The sequence below is a fragment of the Tauraco erythrolophus genome, unplaced genomic scaffold, assembly GCF_009769465.1.
Source record: "Tauraco erythrolophus isolate bTauEry1 unplaced genomic scaffold, bTauEry1.pri scaffold_40_arrow_ctg1, whole genome shotgun sequence".
NCBI lineage: Eukaryota > Metazoa > Chordata > Aves > Musophagiformes > Musophagidae > Tauraco > Tauraco erythrolophus.
Genome location: NW_028238614.1, coordinates 486,802 through 502,416, shown reverse-complemented (window position 1 = coordinate 502,416; position 15,615 = coordinate 486,802). Strand labels below are relative to the sequence as shown.

Here is a 15,615-nt window from a genome sequence, read left to right as displayed (position 1 = left end):
GCACCAGGTGAGCACAGTCCTCTCTTTCCCAGCTAAATGGATTGCTGAGCAGATGGAGTTTGTCTGTCTAAAAGTTTATAGCTGGGAGAATGCTAACTAATGGAATGCTTTATTTGGACAATATTTAAAATATTTTCGATAGCGTTTATTTATTTCTTAGTGTTTTAGTAGCGCTCAGAATCCCTGGGCCTGGATCTGTGCCAGTCAAAAAGAAAACAGAAAGGGATGTTCCTTATCACAAGAGGAGCCAAAAGGTGACTTTTCAGAAAAGGACTTGTAGTGAGAGATACATGACCATCTCTGATACTCTGGAAAAGTTACTGCAGTTCTACACCTCTCCCTTCCCACTTTTCTACTTCACAGATTTTTCTTGCCACTCTTCACCTCCTCATTCCTCAATGTGTAGATAAGTGGGCTCAGCATGGGTGTGAGGACAGACTGAAACACTGCCGCGCTCTCGTCACCTGAGCGATCGCTGGGTGGGCATAGGTAGGTGGATGCACAGGGTCCGAAGAACAGAATCACCACAGTGACGTGGGACCCCCAGGAGGAGAGGGCATTGCACCGTCCTTCGGACATTCGACTTTTCAGGGAAACCAGGATGACAATGTAGGACACGACCAGGACGAAGAAACAGCTCAGAGCTGTCATTCCACTGTTGGTGACAGCAATGATGCCCATGGCGTAGGTGTTGGCACAGGCCAGTTATAGTAGGGGATGGATATCACAGAAGTGGTTGTCAGTTTTGTTGGGGCCACAGAACATGAGACAAGGTTAAGAGAGACTGCACCATGGAATGCACGAAGCCTCCTACCCATGAGCTGATCACCATCTGGACGTGCATGCGCCTGCTCATGAAGGCGGTGTAGTGGAGAGGTCTGCAGATGGCTGTGCAGCGACTGTGAGGATGAAGATCTCAGTGCAGCCAAAGAAGTGTACCCCAAACAGCTGTGCTATGCAACCTACAAAGGAGATGGTTTTATTTTCAACAAGTAAGTCTGCAATCATTTCGGGAGCTGTGACAAAAGAGCAACAGATATCTACAAAGGACAGGTAAGAAAGGGAAAAATACATGGGGGAATTCAGATGTTGACTGCTAATTACAGTGATAACAATTAGCAGATTTCATGCCACAATAATCATATAAAACAGAAACATCACAAAACATATTTTCTATACTCCTTGGTTCTCTGAGAGGCCCACAAGAATGAATTCCTTCATGTTGCTTGCATTCTCTGTGTTAATCAGTTGGGGGCAATATACGACATATAGTCTATACCCTTGGAAAAATAAAGATGTATGATTCATCAGGCTTTTTCACTATTAATAATAAATTCCATATCATAAGTGCATACAGACTATAGGAATAATATTAATCTTATGAAGTTATTTTCTGTATTTTTTTTAAGTAGGTAGTCAAGTCTCTTTTCATTAGACTTCAGCCATGGCTGTGACTTCAGGATTTTGAGGGACTGGCTCTATGTCTGGTGTACTTCCATGGACTAAAGACAAGGCCAGCGTGTTCATGAGAACTGCAGGGGTACAGGGCAGAACACGCAGCATGCACCATGCCAGCCCTCAGCGTTGACAAAATCCATGATAACAATGTTAGTAAAAGCAGTGCCTCTAACAATACCTGGAAATATTTCTTGGAACGCTGATTTCTTTTATAAGTAAAAAAGATCTCTGGATTGCTTAAAGAGGAATGAAACCACACAGAGGAAAAATATATATCTTGTTTATATACATTTTGAAAAATAAATTTGCAACTTCATGGGCTGAAAAGTGAGTTCTGGGGAAGCTACCTATCATGGAGAAAACAGCGAACGATTTCACATATGACTTAATTTAGTATTTACCATAGCTCTAAATCTCAGCACTGTTACTCTTAGATGAAGGAAGAATGACAGAACCTAGTGATACCTTCTGTCCCAGCACAGTATGAATTTTACCCGGTTCTGATTATTATTTTTTTTTGTACGCTCTGGGCGATATTCTCAAAGGTTAACTTGCTCTTAGTGAAGCTGGTCTAGCTGGTGGTCAGTCTAAGCTGCTCTACAGGCAGAATGCCTAAATTAGGGTTCTTTACAAAACTCTCTTATTTCCATTGACTAGAATAAGCCTAAGTAAACGAATATCACTAAAGCTGACTTTACTGAATAATTCTCTTTGTCCCCTGAAAGTAGTTCGGAGGCTTCCACAACACCGTCCCACCTTTTTGTGCTATGGCTGAACTCCTTACCCCTGGGCAATTCTACATCTATACAGTTTCTCATTGAGACACAGTCACATCCCAGTGTGGACATGGAACTTCTTTTTTTTTAGCCAGTTCCAGCATTAGCTCCCAGAGTAGTACATGTTACTAGCAAATAAATAACATTTGGTCAAAGAAGGCCAGGAACAACTAGATTAAACTCTCCTCGGAGTTTAGAATCATAGAATCATAGAATCATAGAATGGTTTGGGTTGGAAGGGACCTGAAAGATCATCTAGTTCCAACCCCCTGCCATGGGCAGGGACACCCTCCACTACACCAGGTTGCCCAAAGCCTCATCCAACCTGGCCTTGAACACCTCCAGGGATGGGGCAGCCACAGCTTCTCTGGGCAACCTGGTCCAGTGCCTCACCACCCTCAATGTAAAGAATTTCTTTCTTAAATCTAACCTAAATCTGCCCTCTTTCAGTTTAAATCCATTGCCCCTTGTCCTATCACTACACATCCTTGTAAAAAGCCCCTCTCCAGCTTTCCTGTAGCCCCTTTAGGCACTGAAAGGCTGCAATAAGATCACCCCGGAGCCTTCTCTTCTCCAGGCTGAACAGCCCTAACTCTCTCAGCCTGTCTTCATAGCAGAGGTGCTCCGTGGTCCCCTCTGGACCCGCTCCAGTAGCTCCTTGTCCTTCATGTGTTGGGGACTCCGGAGCTGAACGCAGTATGCCAGGTGGGGTCTCACGAGAGCTGAGCAGAGGGGCAGAATCACCTCCCTCCACCTACTGGCCACGCTCCTTTTGATGCAGCCCAGGACATGGTTGGCTTTCTGGGCTGCCAGCGCACAGTGCCGGCTCATGTTGAGCTTCTCATCCACCAGCACTCCCAAGTCCTTCTCCTCAGGGCTGCTCTCAATCCATTCTCCGCCCAGCCTGTACTCGTGCTTGGGATTGCCCCGACCCACTTGCAGGACCTTGCACTTGGCCTTGTTGAACTTCATGAGGTTCTCACAGACCCACCTCTCCAGCCTGTCAAGGTCCCTCTGGATGGCATCCCTTCCTTCCAGCATGTCCACAACACACACAACTTGGTGTCATCTGCAAACTTGCTGAGGGTGCACTCGATCCCACTGTCCATGTCTCCAACAAAGATGTTAAATAGCACTGGTCCCAGTACCGACCCCTGAGGAACACCACTCGTCACTGGCCTCCACATGGACATTGAACCGTTGACCACAACTCTTTGAGAGCGACCATCCAGCCAATTCCTTATCCACCGAGTGGTCCATCCACCAAAACCACGTCTTTCCAGTTTAGAGACAAGGATGTCGTGTGGGACAGTATCAAATGCTTTGGATAAGTCTAAGTAGACAATGTCAGTTGCTCTTCCCCGATCCATCAATGCCGTAACCTCATCATAGAAGGCCACGAAATGAGTCAGGCAGGATTTCCCTTGGTGAAGCCATGTTGGCTGTCACCAATCACCTCCTTGTTTTCCATGTGCTTTAGCATAGTCGCCAGGAGGATCTGCTCCATGATCTTGCCAGGCACAGAGGTGAGACTGACTGGCCTGTAGTTCCCTGGGTCTTCTTTTTTCCCCTTTTTAAAGATGGGGGCAGTGTTTCCCCTTTTCCAGTCATTGGGAACTTCACCAGACTGCCACGACTTCTGAAATATGATGGATAGTGGCTTAGCAACTTCATCTGCCAGTTCCCTCAGGACCCGCAGATGCACCTTGTCTGGTCCCATGGACTTGTCCACCTTCAGGTTCTTTAGATGGTCTCAAACCTGATCTTCTCCTACAGTGGGTGGTTCTTCATTCTCCCAGTCCCTGCTTTTGCCTTCCGTGACTTGGGCTGTGCCGCTGGAGCTCTTGCCAGTGAAGACTGAGGCAAAGAAGTCCTTGAGAACCTCAGCCTTCTCCATATCCCGGGTAGCCAGGTCCCCCGTTTCCTTCCGGAGAGGGCCTACATTTTCCCTAGATCTCTTTTTATCACTGACATATCTATAGAAATTTTTCTTGTTGCCTTTGATGTCCCTGGCCAGATTTAAATTAAATTAAATAATAATTAAATAATTTTAAATTAATTAAAAAATAATTTAAATAATCATAAAAGAGTAACAATTGGAAGATTAGTGAAAACGTATGAAGCTAGAAAATATGAAAAAAAAAATATGAAGCATAGGAAATATTATCCTTGAGAATTATAGAAGTGGGAGATGGTTTTAGAGGGGTATGAGTTTTTTTTTGTTGGAAAATACAGAAGTAAAAAGTAAGATACGGTATCAGGCAGGAATTGCAGCCTAACAACAGGGAGTCATGCCACCCCAACCTTTTCTTCTTTGCTTGTTGTGAGCTGCGAGAAGAAAACAAAGAGAACATAGCTCTGTACCCCAACCTTATTGAGGAAATGCCCAGATTGTCACTAATTATGTACATCCGACATCTTTGAAATGACTGTCAAAATCCATAGTGACTTAATCATAGACCCAGTCTGGAGGATGGGGGTCAAGAAGTGGATTCACCTAACTGAATTAAGATGTCTGCAGTGTAGGGGTCTACGTAAGAGCTAAACATCATAGGCTGTCATATTAGCCAACGGATGAGGAACCCAACATCTTCTGTGTTTTTACCTTTAAATACTATGAATGACACACTAAATATCTGTGACGTCCTCCTACAAAAGAGGCTGGACTGAGCACATAGGAGATGTCTATAGATAAGCTCTTTTCCACACTAAGGATTAAAAGTAAGGTAAGTAACATGCCTACCATCCATCCAGAATGTCTTCAGTTTTGAAAGGTGAACTCACAAACCTCAATATCCTTCCTGGCAATACTAGAAATCTCAGAGGGGATAATGTACACAACTGGAGTTCAGATAGATTTTAGTATCTGTAAAGAAATACTAATTTTACGTCACAGAAATCTCATATATTGGACAACGAGGCAATCACATTATGCTCAGATGAAGCAAAAGGTGAACTGAAGGCCCTCCGGGTTTGTCACAATATGTCGGTGTATGAATTCAGGTCCTGTAACAATTTATTTTCATAAAGTATTTACTGATGTCCTTTTCCAGGTTAAATTGGTGGTTTCTCCCTTCTCAGCATTTTTCTGATACTCTACTACATCTGAGCAGTTGGAATATGGAGGCATCAGTTGACAACGGGGGAAAAAATAGGATAAAGCTTACAGGATAAAAATCCTAAAAATAGGATTATGTTTTTTTTAGGGAAAATCGATTCTTGCAATTTCAATTATCCTTCAAAAACTGTTAGTGTTTATATTGGTGCTTTTATATATGTATATATATAAAACGTATATTTGTGCATATATGTAGTACATATTTTATATTACTGATTCAAATGCATCTCAGTCATATTTTTAAGGAAAATAAAATAAGCACTTGTGTTCAGCTGATTCAATTAACAGGCTTATTCTGTTCCTGAATTACACAATCAATTTTTCACAATCTTGGCAACATCTACATAAACTCAGTAACAATCTAGAACGATTATGTGATTAAATCTGCATTGCTTCATGACAGACAAATTGTGCATCATCATCTGACAAAGAGAATCTTATTCCCACGGATGAAAATTCCCTAAGCTAGTATTGCCATTCAAATTGCAGCCTTTTAAATCCAGGCAATCCATTCATGATCTTTCTACAGGCAGCGGAAAGAACCTGCACTTCAGCAAACTCCGTCATAAGCTCTGATCTCAGCAGCAAATCTGGGATAAGTCACCTGTCCCGTGAAAATGCCACTTGTCTGCATTAATTATGGAGGGGATGGCAGCAACTGTCGTAGAGCATTCTGACATCTTTACGGTTAGCAAAGGACCTAGGTTTCCTTACCAATCACAAGAGGGAGACATACCTGTTCAAAAGGTGATTTCTTTTTCTCTTCTTAAAGTAGAGAATCTGAGATTCTTGAGATGGACCAGTGGCTGCTGATGATTAGATGTTTTCTGTATATGCTCTCTGTAGAAGTTAAGGAAGTTTGCCTAGATGACTTAAATGGTCTGAGTCCTATTCGATGCTAGAAGAACTAAATTCTAGCAGTAAAAAACCCAACAAAGTGTGTTAATTCTTTTCCATGATATAATAAAGTTATCTGCAGAGCAACCAAACCTGTTTCTCTTACCTCCTGTTTTTTCATGTATTGCCAATGAAAAAGAAAGGCACTAGTTATTTTTTGACCTGAAGATTTTAATAGGCTGTTGTGTCATACCAGTGTGGGTTTTAATGACATGGCTTTAAAGTTACACTGAAACTTCAGCTCCCCTCCCTCTCCCCACCTTCCAGTGACGTTGCTGCTGACTGGCTTAAGATATGTAGTTACTGAACAGATTGAAGGCAGAATTCTCCAAAACATAAAAAGAATATCTATTTTACTAAGCATGCCTACTGAGATTTCAATGGAGCAGATTTAATGCACCTCCTTGACCCATGAATACAGAAGACATTTTGAAGATTAAACTTTTTGGTTAATTTAAATTAGAAAAATTGTGGCTATTGCCCAGATTGCCTAGCTGGGTTGAATTGATTGGATTGCCTAATTAAGGTTTAGACCCTGCCTACAAAAGGTGGGCCACTTCCTCCTGGCTGTGGGAGATGAAACCACATCCTTGGAGCTGCAGCCTAGGCTGGTGAGCAACAAAAAATGATTGTTTTCTAACATGTCCCACATGACATCCTTGTCTCTAAAATGGAGAGACATGAATTTGACCAATGGACCACTTGGTGGATAAAGAACTGGCTGGATGGTCGCACTCAAAGACTTGTGGTCAATGGCGCAATATCTACGTGGAGACCAGTGTCAAGTGGTGTCCCTCAGGGGACAGTGCTGTTCAACATCTTTGTCAGCGACACGGATGACGGCATTGAGTGCACCCTCAGTAAGTTTGCCGACGACACCAAGCTGTGTGGTGCCGTGGACTCACTTGAGGGAAGAGATGCCATCCAGAGGGACCTTGATAGGCTTGAGAAATGAGCCAGTGCCAACTGCATGAGCTTCAACAAGTCAAAATGCAAGGTCCTTCACCTGGGTCGGGCCCATCCTAGGCACAAATACAAACTGGGCACAGAGTGGGTTGAGAGTAGTCGTGAAGAGAAGGATTTGGGGGTGTTTATAGATGAGAAGCTCAAGATGAGCCAGCAGTGTGCTCATGCGGCCCAGAAGGCCAACCGCATCCTGGGATGTATCAAGAGAAGCGTGGTCAGCAGGTCATGAGAGGTGATTCTCCCCCTTTACTCTGCTCTTGTGAGACCCCACCTCGAATACTGCGTCCAGTTCTGGTGTCCCCACCATAAGAGAGACATAAATCTGTTGGAGCGTGTTCAGAGGAGGGCCACAAAGATGATCCAGGGGCTGGAGCACCTCTGCTACGAGGACAGGTTGCGGGGGGAGCTGGGATTGTTCGTCCTTGAAAAGAGAAGACTTTGGGGGGACCTAATAGCTGCCTTCCAATACCTGAAGGGAACCTACAGGAAGGCTGGGGAGGGAGTTTTTACAAGAGTGTCCACTGATAGGACAAGAGGAAACGGGTTTAAGTTGAAGGAGAACAGATTTAGATTAGATCTTAGGAAGAAATTCTTCAGTACGAGGGTGGTAAGACTTTGGAATAAATTGCCCAGAGAAGTTGTGGATGCCCCCTCCCTGGAGGTGTTCAAGGCCAGGTTGGACAGAGCCTTCAGTAGCCTGATCTAGTTGAGAGGCGTCCCTGCCCAAGACAGGGAGGCTGGATTAGATGATCTCTGAGGTCCCTTCCAGCCTGTGCCATTCTATGATTCTATTAAAGAGCTATCCCAGTGCCTAAAACACAAAGTAAATTCAGTCTAGAAACAGCCATACCGAGTGAGCACTCACGGCTGTACTGAAGGTAGATTTCAATGGGAACAAGAATATTCCCAAAGCCTCTTTCTTCCAGTGCTTCCTTTTAGTCATCTGTCACAGATGGTGTGTTTTAACACGGTTATGATTTAGCAGCAATTCAAGATTTATTATTGGTATGAGGTAATCAAAGATTAAATTTTAGCAACACTTGATGATTAACCAATTTAAAGATTAACAAAATGATTCAGTAGGATATGTTATAATTAAAACAGAGACTTAATTACAGGTTTGAAAATTACAAGACTCACACTCACTTACTACAACGTGTCCTAAATCACTACATACATACGTATGAAACATAAAGTGTGCAAACAAATATTGGCACCCAGTGAAATATAAACACCCGCACTCATGGAGGCAAATGTGTGTGTTCGAGCACACAGGCAGGCAGAGAGGTGGCTGCAGGAGGCTGGCCTGTAGGTAAAATTTCCCCCTCGAGCAAGCACTCACAGTGCACCAGCCTTCCTCGCCCCTCCACCAGCTTTGTCAGCAGACGATCCGTGAAGTTGGTACTTGAGAGGCATCCCAGCCCAGGGGAGATGGTGGTCACAGCCCACTGCGATCCAGGAGAGCTCAAAGGGTCTTGCTTGGAGTCACTATTTATAGGATCCAAGATAATTGACTTTTGTCAGGTACTTTTCCGTTTCGACCACAATTCGTGTGAGGTAATTTTTGGCAACTTTCAGAGTGGGCAGTACATGCACGAGGGTTCCAGGTATGTTTCTCAGGCTACAGGAGTCCCATGTGCAGTTAGGGAGTGCCCAACTCTCCCAACTCACTGTACTTGTGCCCAGGACAAAAAGGTACTGGACTGTTTCAACTCACTGCTCCAGCAGATGAGATCAGAAAGTGCGAGGTGGTCTCAGCCCACTGCACTTGCAGTTGACACAAGAACAATGTTGGCTGATGTTGACATCTCAACGTGGCCTGGGGGCAGGGTTTGTACCACCACATCATCTTTAGTTCTCCATATCCTTTTACTAGTTATCACTTTTCCTACTAGTGTGATTAAAACCATCATGACTAGGATTTCATTGTCCAAGTATAGACAACTATGACAGTCCAAGCAACCTGGACCCCACGTCCCACGTACCTTTACAGTGGCTGTCAGGATCTTCCATATGTCCTAGGTCATATCCTTCAATTCCATGCAGATGTCTTGGACATCTCAGAATACCAAAATAATGCTAAAAGCCTCTGTTTAGCAACTGAATCCCATCTTTGGTACGGAACTCTTTCCAAATATCAGAGAAGAGAGAAGACCATAGTTCAGACACCTGTGCCAGGAGTAGCACGTGTTGGTCTACCCCTCATCTCCACATGCAGGAGAGTTATAATCACTCTCTCAACCGTGCTAGTTCCTGATCCCTGGAGAGGGATTTGTGCCCAGGCATTTAAACATAAGGCACTAAATTTAGGTGTATATAACGCAGAGACAAGAATCAGTTTGAAATTAAGGGACCTGCATTTAGTGACCCAAATGTAGCTGTCTACAAGATAATGAGCTGTCTAAGCCCTTCTCATAGCCGGTACTGATTTGTGGCATGATTCAGCTGTTTAAACAGAATGGTCTAGTGTCATCCAAGCCACCCACATAGAACTGGCAGATACAGCAAAGAAGATTCACTTACAGGAGAGTCACGTTGCTTTGCAGTGAAAGCTGAAGGCCACAACAGATGTTATACAGCATATTTTATGACACTAGCTGTCTGTGTGTGTGGTCAAACTGAAAGTGGAGCCTGGAGAGCTAGTGACCTCGCTATTCAGGTGTCTACAAATAAGTGTCTATTTGGTATATCAGGAATACCTAAGGCATCACATGGAGTTGGCAGATGTGAGACAGAGCCTATAGAAGACCTGTGCCTTCCTGGATGGACAGCTTGAGGACTAGCAAGACACTGCAGTGCATTTAACATGACACGAAATTAGTGTATTTGTGAGCAAGTGAATTGATGGTTCATTCTATTTTATATTACTGGCTGCCAAATGAGGTTGGATGTTGTGATAGGCTCGATGCCAGATTTCAGAAAACTACGACACCTCTGAAAAGCTCTGTTGAGCTACCATGAATCATGAACCTGAGAACTATCCCACTCTCTCCTCCTCCACATGAAGTAAATTCACCATTGTGGTTCAACCCCAGCCGACAACGAAGCACCACACAGCCACTTGCTGGCTCTGCATGTGGTGGGGTGGGGAAGAGAACTGGAAGACTAAAACGGAGAAAACTTGTGAGTTGAAATAAAAATAGTTTAATAGTCAAAGCAAAAGCCACAGGGGCAACCAAAGCAAAACAAGGAATTCATTCACTGCTTCCCATGGGCAGGTCGGTGTTCGGTCATCTCCAGGAAAGCAGAGCTCCATCACGTGTAACGGGTACTTGGGAAGACAAACACCAGTACTCTGAACGTGCCCTCCTTCCTTCTTCTTCCCTCAGCTTTTTACATGCTGAGCATGACATCATATGATATGGAACATTCCTTTGGTCAGTTGGGGTCAGCTGTCCGAGCTGTGTCCCCTCCCAACTTCTTGTGCACCCCCACCCTACTCACTGGTGGGGTGAGAAGCATAAAAGGCCTTGATGCTGCATAAGCACTGCTCAGCAGTAACGAAAACATCTCTGCATTATCAACACTGTTTGCAGCACAAATCCAAACTAGCCCCATACCAGCTACTACGAAGAAAATTAACTCCATCCCAGCCAAAACCAGCACATTCACCTTCTGCCCAGTGGAGGCACAGATTTCATAGAATCATAGAATGGCATAGACTGGAAGGCACCTCAGAGATCATCTAATCCAGCCTCCCTGTCATGGGCAGGGACGCCTCTCAACTAGACCAGGCTACTCAAGGCTCTGTCCAACCTGGCCTTGAACACCTCCAGGGAGGGGCATCCACAACTTCTCTGGGCAATTTATTCCAAAGTCTTACCACCCTCGTACTGAAGAATTTCTTCCTAAGATCTAATCTAAATCTGTTCTCCTTCAACTTAAACCCATTTCCCCTTGTCCTGTCAGTGGACACTCTTGTAAAAAGTCCCTCCCCAGCCTTCCTGTAGGTTCCCTTCAGGTATTGGAAAGCAGCTATTAAGTCCCCTATTGCATTTGTATTTCAACTTTATTGCCAACCATCACCTAGCCAGAGGTTGTTACTTATACCTGGAGGCCACAGCCTACTTGATAGAAAACTACTGTCTTTCCTAGGATGGTTTCCCCATGCTGAAGATATCCCTGCCACGGTGCTTTCCATTCAAGGGACAGCTTCCTCCCCAGTGCTGTGTCTTCTGCAGAATTCTTTATCCTGTTAAAAACATAATCCCTCTTGATGGGATGAGCTTTGGCTGGGATAGAGTTAATCTTGTTGGTACTAGAAACCTGCAGAGAAGAAAGAGTGTCTGATGACTTCTCTAAAAAGTCGATCATGTAACGTCCCAGTTACACCAATGACAAAATAATGATTTCACAGAAATCACGGCCCTGTAGGATTTCATGGCGTTCTGCAGGAGACCTAAGTGAACTCTATTTAAAATCTCTTTCAAAACATTAACCTTGTCATCGTTCTGAATCAAGAATATTCCAGGGAGGGGGGAGAAACCGAAGATCTACAAGCCGATGGCACAAGGGCTGTGTGAATGTAAGCTTTGAACCACACATTGAAAAACTCATAAATAAGTAACCCAACTTTCAAAGTAAAAAAAGTGGTCTTCTATCTCACTGAGAAGTTCCAGAGTATTGAATGAAGTTGTTTTCTACTGAGATAAATTTCCCTAAAATGAAGGAAATTATTTAATTTTTTTAGACATCTACCATACAATGAGTTGTGTACAATCCCTTGACTTGCATTACAAAAGATGAATTCAGGAATTCAGATGTCTGCAGTGGAAGTGTCAAACCTTGACATAGGAATCCGGTCCATTTGGATTAGAATAAAGTACGGATTTTAACAGTGACAGTAAGATGTATATGGAGCGATTAATTTCAGGATACTGCTTCACTTCTGTTTTTTTCTAGATTAGGCAAAATTAAACATGTGGGAATGTGCCCAACAGATTCATTTCAGTGAATGTGCTAGACATGCTGAAGTTGGTGAGAGCATTTCTATAGCACAGTAATTTTAGTAGTATATAGTGTATAGTGTGCAGTGCTGTATTCTACTCCTCCTTCATCCTTACTTGTAGCAACATGTCCCAGATATGCACTAAGAATTAGTGGCCCAGACTGTGCCACATTTTGTAATCTTTCCTGACAGAAACTGTTCTCCCCACCATTGCGTCTTCCCCTGAGTCACACAGATGTCTATAACTTTACTCAAGCTTTTGTTTGGCTTCTCCAGACTACATGACCCTGCTCCACTTTGTCTCCCTCAGTGTTGCTCCTCCAGGTATATGATGTCTTCTATTTTATGCATAACCTCAGCACTGGGAAAGTAAAAGCCTTCTTCATGTCTTCCTGTAATCGTAACCATCTTCACCACCACTTTTTCATATATTCCAGGGGAAGGAGAATCCATCCATTCCATGTTCATTTTTTTATGCTGTGCTTGCTCCATCATTGACCCTCAGATCCGAAGTTTGAGGAACAAGGAGGTGAAGGAGGTTTGAGGAACAAACTGTTGTGTACATAGCTAAGTCAGTGCATAGGCTGAGGAGATGCAGGTTAAAGTGCATTGGGGGAAAACAAATATCCCTTCTGGCAGTATAGCTCAGTAAGACCACTATGACTGTTTTGTATTTGCTGGCTCAGACCCCCTGCTTGAGGGTCTGCCAGCTTACTGTTTTCGCAAGGAGGAATCTTCTATCTCATTGCTTTTGTGTAAAAATGTATCTTTCCTATTCGTAGGGGTGCTCTGATGAATAAACTATATGCAGCATACAAAGACTGAGGGACATTTTTCATGTCAGTCTTGCGGTACCTATGCCATACCTGTTAGCCCTGCATTCACGTGGTCTTATGTTTGTCATATCACAGGTGTCCTGGGACAGAGTTATTTCTTCTTTTTAGCCACTAGAAGAGCTCTGTGTTTCGGTTTGATTCTGGGACTCATTATGAGAAGAGTGTTGATAGTGGGTCACCAGGTGGTGAGCAATGACACTGTGCATCGATTGTTTGTATATATTATTATCATCATACATATGTATATATTCATATATTAGTAGTAGTATTAAATTGTTCTTATCTCAACCTACGGGGCTCTTTCCCTTTTCCCCTTTAATTCTCTTCCCCATCCCTGGGGATGGGGGAAGGTGAGCGAGCGGCTACGTGACGTTTAGTTGCCAGCCAGGCTAAACCATGACAGCAGGATTAGTGATAAACTATCTAGCTCAGTTGGACCAGGAGATCCAGTATATGGATCCTATATACTGTCAAGATATGTGGGAGGAGAGGGTTTTCTTTAAGGGTATCTGGCCAAGGGCCTTTTCAGTGCAAAAGGGGATGACAAGAAAAGGAAGAAGTCATAAACAAGTACATAGAAAGACAGAAATTGAATTGATTGAAAATGATAAGGGAGGCAGTAACAAGCAGTAAGGAGAACCAATCCTGCTCAGTCACCCTAAAGTCCATGTGGAATGTGAGAATATTTATTTCAGTAAAATTATCTGATTGAGGATCTGATAAATGGATACTAGGGAAAAGGGGGAAGGCATAACCAAAATACACAGAGACACAAACCTCACAAAGACAGGAAACAAACCTCATCAGTCACACTGATTGACAAGCTATCATAGAAACATAGAATGGTTTGGGTTGGAAGGGACCTTCAAGACCATCTAGTCCCAAACCCCCTGCCATGGGCAGGGACACCTTCCCCTAGACCAGGTTGCTCAACACCTCACTCAACCTGGCCTTGAATCACAGAATGTCAGGGATTGGAAGGGACCTCAAAGGATCATCTAGTCCAATCCCCCTGCCGGGACAGGACCACCTAGATCAGACCACACAAGAACACGTCCAGGCAGGTTTTGAACATCTCCAGAGAAGGAGACTCCACAACCTCTCTGGGCAGCCTGTCCCAGTGTTCTGGTACCCTTACTAGGAAGAAGTTCTTCCTCATGTTTAAGCAGAACCTCCTATGTTCCAGCTTGTATCCATTTCCCCTTGTCCTGTCATTGGATGTCACTGAGAAGAGCCTGGCTCCATCCTCATGACAGTCACCCTTTCCATATTTATAAACATTAATGAGGTCCCCCCTCAGTCTCCTCTTCTCCAAGCAGAAAAGACCCAGCTCCCTCAGCCTTTCCTCAGAAGGGAGACGCTCCACTCCCTTCATCATCGTCGTGGCCCTGCGCTGGACTCTCTCCAGCAGTTCCTTGTCCTTCTTGAACTGAGGCGCCCAGAACTGGACACAATATTCCAGATGCAGCCTCACCAGGGCAGAGTAGAGGGCGAGGAGAACCTCTCTTGACCTACTAACCACACCCCTTCAAATACAGCCCAGGATGCCATTGGCCTTCTTGGCCACAAGGGCGCATCGCTGGCTCATGGCCATCCTGCTGTCCACCAGGACCTCCAGTTCCCTTTCCCCTGTGCTGCTCCCCAACGGTTCAGTCTCCAACTTGTACTTGTACGTGGGGGTTTTCTTACCCAGATGCAAGACTCTACACTTGCCCTTGTCGTATTTCTTGAGAATTTTAATAATATATTAATCTTTAATAATTTCTTATTAAACCATTTCTTAACTATCTTTCTGCATAATCTCACTCTCTAGCCTGTGTGTATGTGTGCTGCAAGGTCCAAGTGCCAGCTGCTGGGGACACCAGCTCGAGGGGCCTGGGTGCCAGCTGCCAGAGTTCAGACCAGGGGTCTGGGCACCCCACAGCCTGTGCTGTCAGCTGCTGGAGCCAGTGGGGTCTTGGTGCCAGTAGCTGGAGGGGCCACAGCTCCCTGAATGTAAGGAGGGTCCTACAGACGTTGTGTCCAGAGTGCCAGCTACTGAGTGGGCCAGCGTGAGTGGATATGGGATCAGTTACTGGAGTCAGACTGAGGGTGTAGGTGCCTTTGACCCGTGGTGCAGCAGCTGGAGTGAGTGGAGTCTCAGTTCCAGTTACTGGAGAGGGAGGGCGTCTCTTCCACCAGTCACTGAGGTGGGAATGGTGTGTGTCCCAAAAACCAGCTACTGGGGGGGCAACATCAGCGTGAGTATGTCTGTGTGTGTGTGTGAGGTCTTATATCAGCTAGTGCAGAAATAGTTGTGAGTGGGTTCGTCAGAGTGGATTCCAGAGTGAGTGTGGGGGTCTTTACCTTCCAGCCACTGGGGTGGGAACAGTGTGAAAAGGCATTGAGAAGGTCTTTGACCAGATGCTGTTATAGCAGCGGACGCTCTCCTTCCACATGCCCTTACGGGAGGGCTCGGTGTGAGCGGGGCACGCGAGGGGTTCCACGCTGCTGCTGCAGCGAGACCACCGGCCGTAGCCCATACGCCTGGCACTGGCTGCTGCTGGGACAGGTGTCTGTATCTCCCCAGAACTGGGTGTGCATGTGTGTTCACCAGCAAACTTCAGGCTGGACAAG

At 44.7% G+C, this 15,615-nt stretch overlaps 1 pseudogene; it reads right to left on the bottom strand.

The window, feature by feature from the left end:
* Nucleotides 1–357: 357 nt before the first annotated feature.
* LOC147526023 (olfactory receptor 4S2-like) lies at nt 358–1,221 on the bottom strand (annotated as a pseudogene).
* Between the last annotated feature and the right edge of the window lie 14,394 nt (nt 1,222–15,615).